This window comes from Pristiophorus japonicus, chromosome 1, assembly GCF_044704955.1.
Source record: "Pristiophorus japonicus isolate sPriJap1 chromosome 1, sPriJap1.hap1, whole genome shotgun sequence".
Classification (NCBI taxonomy): Eukaryota; Metazoa; Chordata; class Chondrichthyes; family Pristiophoridae; genus Pristiophorus; species Pristiophorus japonicus.
This window is the reverse complement of record NC_091977.1, coordinates 463,423,916-463,433,895: the sequence shown is the minus strand read 5'-3', so window position 1 is coordinate 463,433,895 and position 9,980 is coordinate 463,423,916. Positions and strand designations below refer to the sequence as shown.

Genomic DNA, 9,980 nt, shown 5'->3' with positions numbered 1-9,980 from the left:
CGAAGGGATCCCATAATCCCTTGGGAGCACAGGTATCTAAGGAGGCCTCACAGATTGGAGCGGCATTCTGGAGACTTGCAATAAAAGACTAAGGTCACACTTTACTTTGAGCTCACAGTGTTCAGTCTGACTCTTTCTCCATACATCAGACTCTGAACTTCCCGTTCTGCCTGGCCGTTGGATACGGGTTTGAACGGGGCAGATGTGACGTGCTTGATTCCATTGCGGGTCATGAATTCCTTGAATTCAGCACTGGTGAAACATGGCCCATTGTCATTGACTTGGACATCAGGCAGGCCATGTGTGGCAAACATGGCTCGTAGGCTTTCAATAGTGGCCGTGGACGTGCTTACAGACATTACACATTCAATCCATTTTGAGTAAATATCCATGACAACCAAGAACATTTTGCCTAGAAATGGGCCTGCATAGTCCACGTGGTCCTCGACCACAGTTTGGAGGGCCATGACCACAAACTTAGTGGTGCCTCTCTGGGTGCATTGCTCAGCTGAGAGCAAGTGTTGCAATGGCGCACACATGACTCTAAATCTGAGGATCTGGCTTTCATCATTACGATGCCTGGGTGGGTGCTGTGCATTTCACAAATGAATGTATCTCTGCCTTTCTTGGGCAAGACCACGTGATTTCCCCACAACAGACAGTCCGCCTGCAGGGACATTTCATCTTTGCGCCTGTGGAACGGCTTAATTGCCTCCTGCATCTCTGCTGGAACGCTGGACCAGCTCCCATGGAGGACACAGTTTTTTACCCAAGGACAGTAAAGAATCCTGGTTCATCCAGGTCCTGATCTGGCGGGCCGTAACGGGGGACTTTTCATTTTCGAATGCATGCATTACCATGAGCAAGTCTGCAGGCTATGCCATTTCCACCCCGGTGGTGGGCAATGGCAACCAACTGAGAGCATCAGCGCAGTTCTCTGTGCCCGGTCTGTGGCAGATTACATAGTTGTATGCCGACAGTGTGAGCGCCCATCTTTGGATGCGGGCAGAGGCATTGGTGTTAATCCCCTTGCTCTCAGAGAACAACGATATGAGCGGCTTGTGGTCAGTTTCAAGCTCAAACTTGAGGCCAAATAAGTACTGCTGCATTTTCGTCACCCCGTAAACACATGTCAGAGCCTCTTTTACAATCATGCTGTCGACCCTTTCGGCCTTGGACAAACTCCTGGATGCATAAGCGACCGGTTGCAAAATCCCCGATTCATTAGCCTGCTGTAACACACAATCGACCCCATATGACGACGCATCGCAAGCTGGCACTAATCATTTACAAGAGTTATACAAGACAAACAGTTTGTTTGAACACAACAGATTCCTGGCTTTCTTAAAGGCAGCCTCTTGTGAATTTCCCCATACCCAGTCAGTTCCCATGCGCAGCAGCGCATGTAGGGGTTCCAGCAGGGTGCTTAACCCAGATAGGAAATTATCGAAATAGTTAAGGAGTCCCAGGAATGACCGCAGCTCCATCACATTCTGTGGTCTCGGCGCGTTCTTGATGGCCTCCGTCTTGGCGTCAGTGGGTCTGATGCCGTCTGCCGCGACTCTTCTTCCCAAGAACTCGTCCTCCTGCGCCAGGAAAACACACTTTCAACCTGAGTCCCACGTGATCCAACCAACGAAGGACCTCTTCCAGATTCTTCAAGTGCTCCATGATGTCCCGACCTGCAACCAGTATGTCGTCCTGGAAAACCATGGTGCGAGGAACCGATTTTAGCAGGCTCTCCATGTTCCGTTGGAAGATTGCCATGCCGACCAAATCCAAAACGGGCATTCTTATAGATGAACAGACCTTTGTGTGTATTGATGTAGGTGAGGCATTTAGAAGACTCCTCCAGCTTCTGCATCATGTCGGCCAAGGTCAGGTCCAGCTTGGTGAACGTCTTTCCTCCAGCCAGGCTTGCAAATAGGTCGTCTGCCTTAGGTAGCAGGTACTGGTCCTGTAGCGAAAAACAGTTAATCGTTAATTTATAGTCCCCACAAATTCTGACCGTGCCACTCTCTTTAAATACCGGGGACAATCAGACTGGCCCACTCGTTGAATTCCACTGGCACAATGATGCCTTCTCGCTGCAGTCTATCCAGCTCAATTTCCACTTTCTCACGCATTATATATGGTACCGCCCGTGCCTTGTGGTGGATGGGTCGCATACCGGGAACCAAGTGGATCTGCACTTTCGCCCCGAGAAGCTTCCAATGCCTGGCTCGAACAATGATGGAAACATTCTCAGAACCTGGGCACATGAGGTATCATCGATGGACGGAAGCGCTCAAATGTCGTCCTAGTTCCAGCAGATTTTCCCAGCCAGCTTCTGCCGAACAATGCGGGGCCATCCCCTGGCACAATCCACAGCAGGAGTTCGTGTACTGCTCCATCAGAGGAGACTTTGACTTCAGCACTGCCAATTACAGGGATCAGTTCCTTGGTGTAAGTCCTTAGCTTGGTGTGAATGGGTCTTAGATTGGACCTGTGTGCCTTCTTTCCCCACAGCCTGTCGAAGGCCTTTTTACTCATTATCGACTGACTCGCATCCCTTGGGAGCACTGTATATAAGCCGGCCCCTTAGGCCTGTTCCCGACTCTGGAGTATCTTATTAAAGACTGAGGTCACTGTTACTTTAACCTCCCTGTGTGCAGTCTCATCTGTGTTAGGAACACAGCAACTGGCGAGGAGTATACGAATCCAACGTAAAGATGCAGCAAACTGTGGGCATCCTAGAGAAGCTCTCGGAAGGTGAGGACTGGGAAGCCTATGTTGAATGGCTAGACCAGTACTTTGTAGCCAACGAGCTGGACGGAGAAGGAAGCGCTGCAAAAAGGAGAGTGGTCCTCCTCATGGTCTGCGGGGCACCGAGCTACAGCCTCATGAAGAATCTTCTGGCTCTGTTGAAACCCACAGATAAGTCGTATGAGGAACTGTGTACTGGAGCATCTTAACCCAAAGGAGAGGTGCTGATGGCCAGGTATCGGTTCCACACGTGCCAGCGATCTGAAGGTCAGGAAGTGGCGAGCTACGTCGCCGAGCTAAGGCGACTTGCAGGACAATGTGAGTTTGATGGCTACCTGTAGCAAATGCTCAGAGACCTTTTTGTACTGGGCATTGGTCATGAGACCATCCTATGAAAACTTTTGACTGTAGAGACACCGACCCTCAGTAAGGTCATTACGATAGCACAGGTGTTTATGTCCACCAGTGAATAACACCAAACAAATCTCTCATAAGAACATAAGATAAGAACATAAGAATTAGGAACAGGAGTACGCCATCTAGCCCCTCGAGCCTGCTCCGCCATTCAACAAGATCATGGCTGATCTGGCCATGGACTCAGCTCTACTTACCCGCAAGCTCTCCGTAACCCTTAATTCCCTTATTGGTTAAAAATCTATCTATCTATGATTTGAAAACATTCAATGAGCTAGCCTCAACTGCTTCCTTGGGCAGAGAATTCCACAGATTCACAACCCTCTGGGAGAAGAAATTCCTTCTCAACTCGGTTTTAAATTGGCTCCCCCGTATTTTGAGGCTGTGCCCCCTAGTTCTAGTTTCCCCTACCAGTGGAAATAACCTCTCTGCCTCTATCTTGTCTATCCCTTTCATTATTTTAAATGTTTCGATAAGATCACCCCTCATCCTTCTGAACGCCAACGAGTAAAGACCCAGTCTACTCAATCTATCATCATAAAGTAACCCCCTCATCTCCCGAATCAGCCTAGTGAATCGTCTCTGTAACCCCTCCAAAGCTAGTATATCCTTCCTTAAGTAAGGTGACCAAAACTGCACGCAGTACTCCAGGTGCGGCCTCACCAATACCCTATACAGTTGCAGCAGGACCTCCCTGCCTTTGTACTCCATCCCTCTCGCAATGAAGGCCAACATTCCATTCGCCTTCCTGATTACCTGCCGCATCTGCAAACTAAATTTTTGGGATTTATGCACAAGGACCCCCGGGTCCCTCTGCACCACTGCATGTTGTAATTTCTCCCCATTCAAATAATATTCCCTTTTACTGTTTTTTTTTCCCAAGGTGGATGACCTCACACTTTCCGACATTGTATTCCATCTGCCAAACCTTAGCCCATTTGCTTAACCTATCCAAATCTCTTTGCAGTCTCTCTGTGTCCTCTACACAACCCACTTTCTCACTAATCTTCGTGTCATCTGCAAATTTTGTTACAATACACTCTGTCCCCTCTTCCAGGTCATCTATGTATATTGTAAACAGTTGTGGTCCCAGCACCGATCTCTGTGGCACACCACTAACCACCGATTTCCAACCCGAAAAGGACCCATTTATCCCGACTCTCTGCTTTCTGTTCGCCAGCCAATTCTCTGTCCATGCTCATACATTTCCTCTGACTCCGCGTACCTCTATCTTCTGCCGTAACCTTTTGTGTAGCACCTTATCGAATGCCTTTTGGAAATCTAAATACACCACATCCATCGGTACACCTCTATCCACCATGCTCGTTATATCGTCAAAGAATTCCAGTAAATTAGTTAAACATGATTTCCCCTTCATGAATCCATGCTGTGTCTGCTTGATTGCACTATTCCTATCTAGATGTCCCGCTATTTCTTCCTTAATGATAGCTTCAAGCATTTTCCCCACTACAGATGTTAAACTAACCGGCCTATAGTTACCTGCCTTTTGTGTGCCCCCTTTTTTAAACAGAGGCGTTACATTAGCTGCTTTCCAATCCGCTGGTACCTCCCCAGAGTCCAGAGAATTTTGGTAGATTATAGCGAATGCATCTGCAATAACTTCCACCATCTCTTTTAATACCCTGGGATGCATTTCATCAGGACCAGGGGACTTGTCTACTTTGAGTCCCATTAGCCTGTCCAGCACTACCCCCCTAGTGATAGTGATTGTCTCAAGGTCCTCCCTTCCCACATTCCTGTGACCAGCAATTTTTGGCATGGTTTTTGTATCTTCCACTGTGAAGACCGAAGCAAAATAATTGTTTAAGGTCTCAGCCATTTCCACATTTCCCATTATTAAATCCCCCTTCTCATCTTCTAAGTAACCAACATTTACTTTAGTCACTCTTTTCCGTTTTTATAGATCTGTAAAAGCTTTTACTCTCAGCACACAAGTGCTAGCAATGTTCATAAATTAACTGGAACTGTGCTTGCGAGCAGAAATGTACAGGGCAGAAACCACGAGTCTGCAACTGCCAGCAGACTTCAGGTGACCCAGCTGACTCAGAGTCCGCAACAAAGGATGAATGCAAGGCAGTTCACACCTTGTTGGTGTTGTGGAGGCTTCCATTCAGCCTATTCATGCCGCATCAAAGGGTATGTTTGCAAGAGCTGTGGAACAATGGGGCACCTCCAGCGAGCTTGCAGACAAGCTGCAAGCTCTGCAAAATCTGCGAACCACCAAGTGGCAGAGGAAGATCGGTCCATGGTAGATCAAAGCAATTTTGAGCCTCAGAGAGAGGAGGCAGATGCTGAAGTACACGGGGTGCACACATTTTCGACGAAATGTCCACCTATAATGCAAAACGTAAAATTGAATGGCTTACCCGTAGCCATGGAACAGGACACTGGCGCTAGACAATCCTTCATGAGTAAAAAGATGTTTGGGAGACTGTGGTGCAACAAAGCGCTCAGACCAGCTCTGAGCCCCGTCCACACAAAACTGAGAATGTACACCAAAGAGCTTATCACTGTCCTGGGCAGCGTCATGGTCAAGGTCACCTATGAGGGCACGATGCACGAACTGCCATTCTGGATTGTCCTGGGCGATGGCCCCACACTGCTTGGAAGGAGCTGACTGGGCAAAATCCGCTGGAACTGGGATGACATCCGAGCATTTTCACATGTCGATGAGGCCTCAAGTAACCAGGTTCTTAACAAATTTCCTTCCCTTTTTGAGCCACGCATTGGAAATGTTTCTGGGGCGAAGGTGCGGATCCACTTGGTCCCAGAGGCACGACCCATTCACCACAAGGCGTGAGCGGTACCTCACATGATGAGGGAGAGAGTGGAAATCGAGCTGGACAGGCTGCAACGCGAGGGCATCATCTCCCCAGTGGAATTCAGCGAGTGGGCCAGCCCGATTGTTTCAGTACTCAAAAGTGATGGCACGGTCAGGATTTGCGGGCGATTATAAAGTAACTATTAATCGTTTCTCGCTACAGGACCAATACCCGCTACCTAATTTAGACGACTTATTTGCGACGCTGGCAGGAGGCAAGACATTCACCAAGCTCGACCTGACTTCGGCCTACATGGAGGAGTCTTTGAAGGGCCTCACCTGCATCAACACGCACAAGGGACTGCTCATCAACAACAGATTTGTAATTCGGTCGGCTACAGCGATCTTCCAGAGAAACATGGAGAGCCTACTCAAGTCAGTACCACGCACGGTGGTCTTTCAGGACGACATATTGGTCACGGGTCGGGACACCGTCGAGCACCTACAAAACCTGGAGGAGGTCCTCCAGCGACTGGATCGAGTAGGGCTGTGGCTGAAGAGGTCGAAATGCGTCTTCATGGCAACAGAAGTGGAGTTTTTGGGGAGAAAGATCGTGCCAAGACAGAGGCTATCAGGAATGCACCCAGGCCACAGAACGTCATGGAGCTGCGGCCGTTCCTGGGATTCCTCAACTATTTTGGTAACTTCCTACCGGGATTAAGCACCCTCTTAGAGCCCATACATGTGTTATTGCGTAAAGGTGAGAACTGGGTATGGGGAAAAAAACCAAGTAATTGCTTTTGAGAAAGCCAGAAACATTTTATGCTCCAACAAGCTGCTTGTATTGTATAACCCGTGTAAAAGACCTGTACTAGCATGTGATGTGTCATTGTTCGGAGTAGGGTGTGTATTACAACAAGCTAACGTTGTGGGGAAGTTGCAACCTGTTGCCTATGCTTCCAGGAGCTTGTCTAAGGCCGAAAGGGCCTTCAGCATGATTGAGAAAGAGATATTAGCCTGTGTGTTCGGGGTAAAGAAAATGCATCAGTACCTGTTTGGCCTCAAATTTGAGCTGGAAACCGATCACAAGCAACTAATATCCCTGTTCACTGAAAACCAAGGGGATAAATACCAATGCCTCAGCCCGCATACAAAGGTGGGCACTCGCGCGATCAGCGTATAACTATACCATCCGCCACAGGCCAGGCACCGAGAACTTTGCGGATGCTCTCAGTCGGCTACCATTGCCCACCACAGGGGTGGAAATGGCGCAGTCTGCTAACTTGTTGATGGTGGCGCAGCCCGCAAACTTGTTGATGGTCATGGAAGCGTTTGAAAATAATAAATCACCTGTCATGGCCCACCAGATTAGGTCTTGGACCAGCCAAGATCCTCTGCTGTCCCTCGGAAAAAATTGTGTACAGCATGGGACCTGGGCCAACATCCCCGTTGAAAGGCAAGAGCTAATCAAGCCGTTCCAGCGGCGAAAGGACGAGCTGTCCATTCAGGCAGACTGCCCATTGTGGGGCAGCCGCTTAGTGCTACCGAAAAAGGGCAGGGAGACATACATCTCAGATCTCCACAGAACACACCCGGGTCTAGTAATGATGAAAGCGATAGCCAGATCCCACGTGTGGTGGCCCGGTATCGACTCTGACTTAGAGTCCTGTGAATGGCAATGCAGCGTGTGTGCTCAGTTGAGCAACGCGCCCAGAGAGGCACCACTAAGTTGTGGTCCTGGACTTCCAGACCATGGTCGAGGATCCATGTCGACTATGCGGGCCCGTTTCCCGGTAAAATGTTCCTGGTGGAGGTGGATGCTTTTTCAAAATGGATTGAATGTGAAATAATGTCGGGAAGCACCGCCACCGCCACGATTGAAAGCCTGAGGGCCATGTTTGCCACTCACGGCCTGCCTGACATACTGACAACGGGCCATGTTTCACCAGTGCCGAATTTAAAGAATTTATGACCCGCAATGGGATCAAACATGTCACCTCAGCCCCGTTTAAACCAGCCTCCAATGGGCAGGCAGAGCGGGCAGTACAAACAATCAAACAGAGCCTTAAACGAGTCACAGAAGGCTTACTCCAAACCTGCCTGTCCCGAGTACTTCTCAGCTACCGCACGAGACCTCACTCGTTCACAGGGGTGCCCCTGGCTGAGCTACTCATGAAAAGGACACTTAAAACCAGACTCTCGCTGGTTCACCCCAACCTGCATGATCAGGTAGAGAGCAGGCGGCACCAACAAAATGTAAACCATGGTCGCGCCACTGTGTCACGGGAAATTGATCTGAATGACCCTGTGTATGTGCTAAACAAGGCACGGTGATAGCTAAAGAAGGGAATAGGGTGTTTATAGTCAAACTAGACAATGGACAAATTTGCAGAAAGCACCTGGACCAAACGAGGCTGCGGTTCACAGACTGCCCTGAACAACCCACAGCAGACATCACCTTTATCGAGCCCACAACACACACCCAAAGGATCAACGACACCACCCCGGACCAGGAAATTGAACCCATCACACCCAACAGCCCAGTAAGGCCAGGCTCACCCAGCAGCCCTGCAGGGCCAACAACACGCTAGCCCAGCGAGGGCACAGCCAACACACCAGAACAGTCATTTGTACCGAAGCGGTCCACTAGGGAAAGAAAGGCTCCCGACCGCCTCACCTTGTAAATAGTTTTCACTTTGACTTTGCGGGGGGGTGATGTTGTGTATCTGTAAAGCATGCACTCCCATGTTCCGCCACCAGGGAGCTCATCCCCTGATAACCCAAGGGATCCCAGCATCCCTTGGGAGCACTGTAGAAAAGCCAGCCCCTAAGGCCTGTTCCCGACTCTGGAGTGTCTTATTAAAGACTGAGGTCACTGTTACTTTAATCTCCCTGTGTGCAGTCTCATCTTTTTTTTTAATCCAATTTCGTTCCAGATCAACTCTAACGCCAAAGATCACTTTGCGCCAATGTGTTTGATCTTAGGCCAAAAGGCCGAGAGACGAAGTTGCACCGTTCCTGGAAATATTGCAATACCAGGTCGGTGCATGGAGTGGACGGGGCATGCCCCTGATCCAGCTCCCTGTCCAAAAATCAATTCAATATCATGTCCCCATAGGGGATATTAAACTGATAAGAACAGATACTACACTTGATCTTAGCCAAAAGGCCGAGAAGCAATGTGTAGTCTCATCTTTTTTTTTGAAATTCGTAGCCAATCGTTCCAATTCTTTGTCAAATCACAAACGCCAGAGGTCACCTTGCACACGCCAAGGATCACTCTGCGCCAATGCTCTTAGCCAAAAGGCCTAGAGCCACTGCACCGTTCCTGGAAGTACTGCAATACCAGGTTCGTGCCATGGAGGTGGATTTTTTTTTAAATTATTTTTTATTTTAATTCGTAGCCAATCGTTCCAATTCTTTGTCAAATCACAAACGCCAGAGGTCACCTTGCACATGCCAAGGATCACTCTGCGCCAATGCTCTTAGCCAAAAGGCCTAGAGCCACTGCACCGTTCCTGGAAGTACTGCAATACCAGGTTCGTGCCATGGAGGTGGATGGGTCAAGCCACCCCACACACCTCCGTGGAGGTGGATGGGTCAAGCCACCCCACCCACCTCCTGTTTCCAAAAAAGCAAGCATATACCTTCCTGACCAGGGAGAAACCACCCGGAGGTCATGGTGGCTGGTCAGGTCAGTTACGCATGATCTTAGCCAAAAGGCCGAGAAGCGATGGGTCAGGAACACAACACCGTACACTTCTGCCTCCTCGGTACACGACTCCAATTCAGCCTGATCCACAGTGGATCGATCTTCCTCTGCAACGTGGTGGTTTGCAGAATTTGCAGAGTTCGCAGTTATCCTGCACATTCGCTGGAGGTGTCCCATTGCTTTTCCACCGTTGCACACATAGTGCTTGAAGCAGCACTGATGGAACCGATGATCACCTCCACAGCGCCAACAATGTGTTAACTGCCTCGAGTTAACGATTGATGGCGGACGCTGGGTTATCTGAGGTCGTGCAGCAGCAGCCGGCGT

At 49.3% G+C, this 9,980-nt stretch overlaps 1 non-coding gene and 1 pseudogene across 1 annotated transcript; both read right to left on the bottom strand.

Moving 5' to 3' along the window:
• Positions 1–8,943: 8,943 nt before the first annotated feature.
• On the bottom strand, positions 8,944–9,122 carry LOC139278651 (U2 spliceosomal RNA; annotated as a pseudogene).
• Positions 9,123–9,484: 362 nt separating this feature from the next.
• LOC139279181 (U2 spliceosomal RNA) lies at positions 9,485–9,676 on the bottom strand. The gene has a single exon (XR_011596416.1). It is a non-coding gene; the product is annotated as a U2 spliceosomal RNA (small nuclear RNA).
• Between the last annotated feature and the right edge of the window lie 304 nt (positions 9,677–9,980).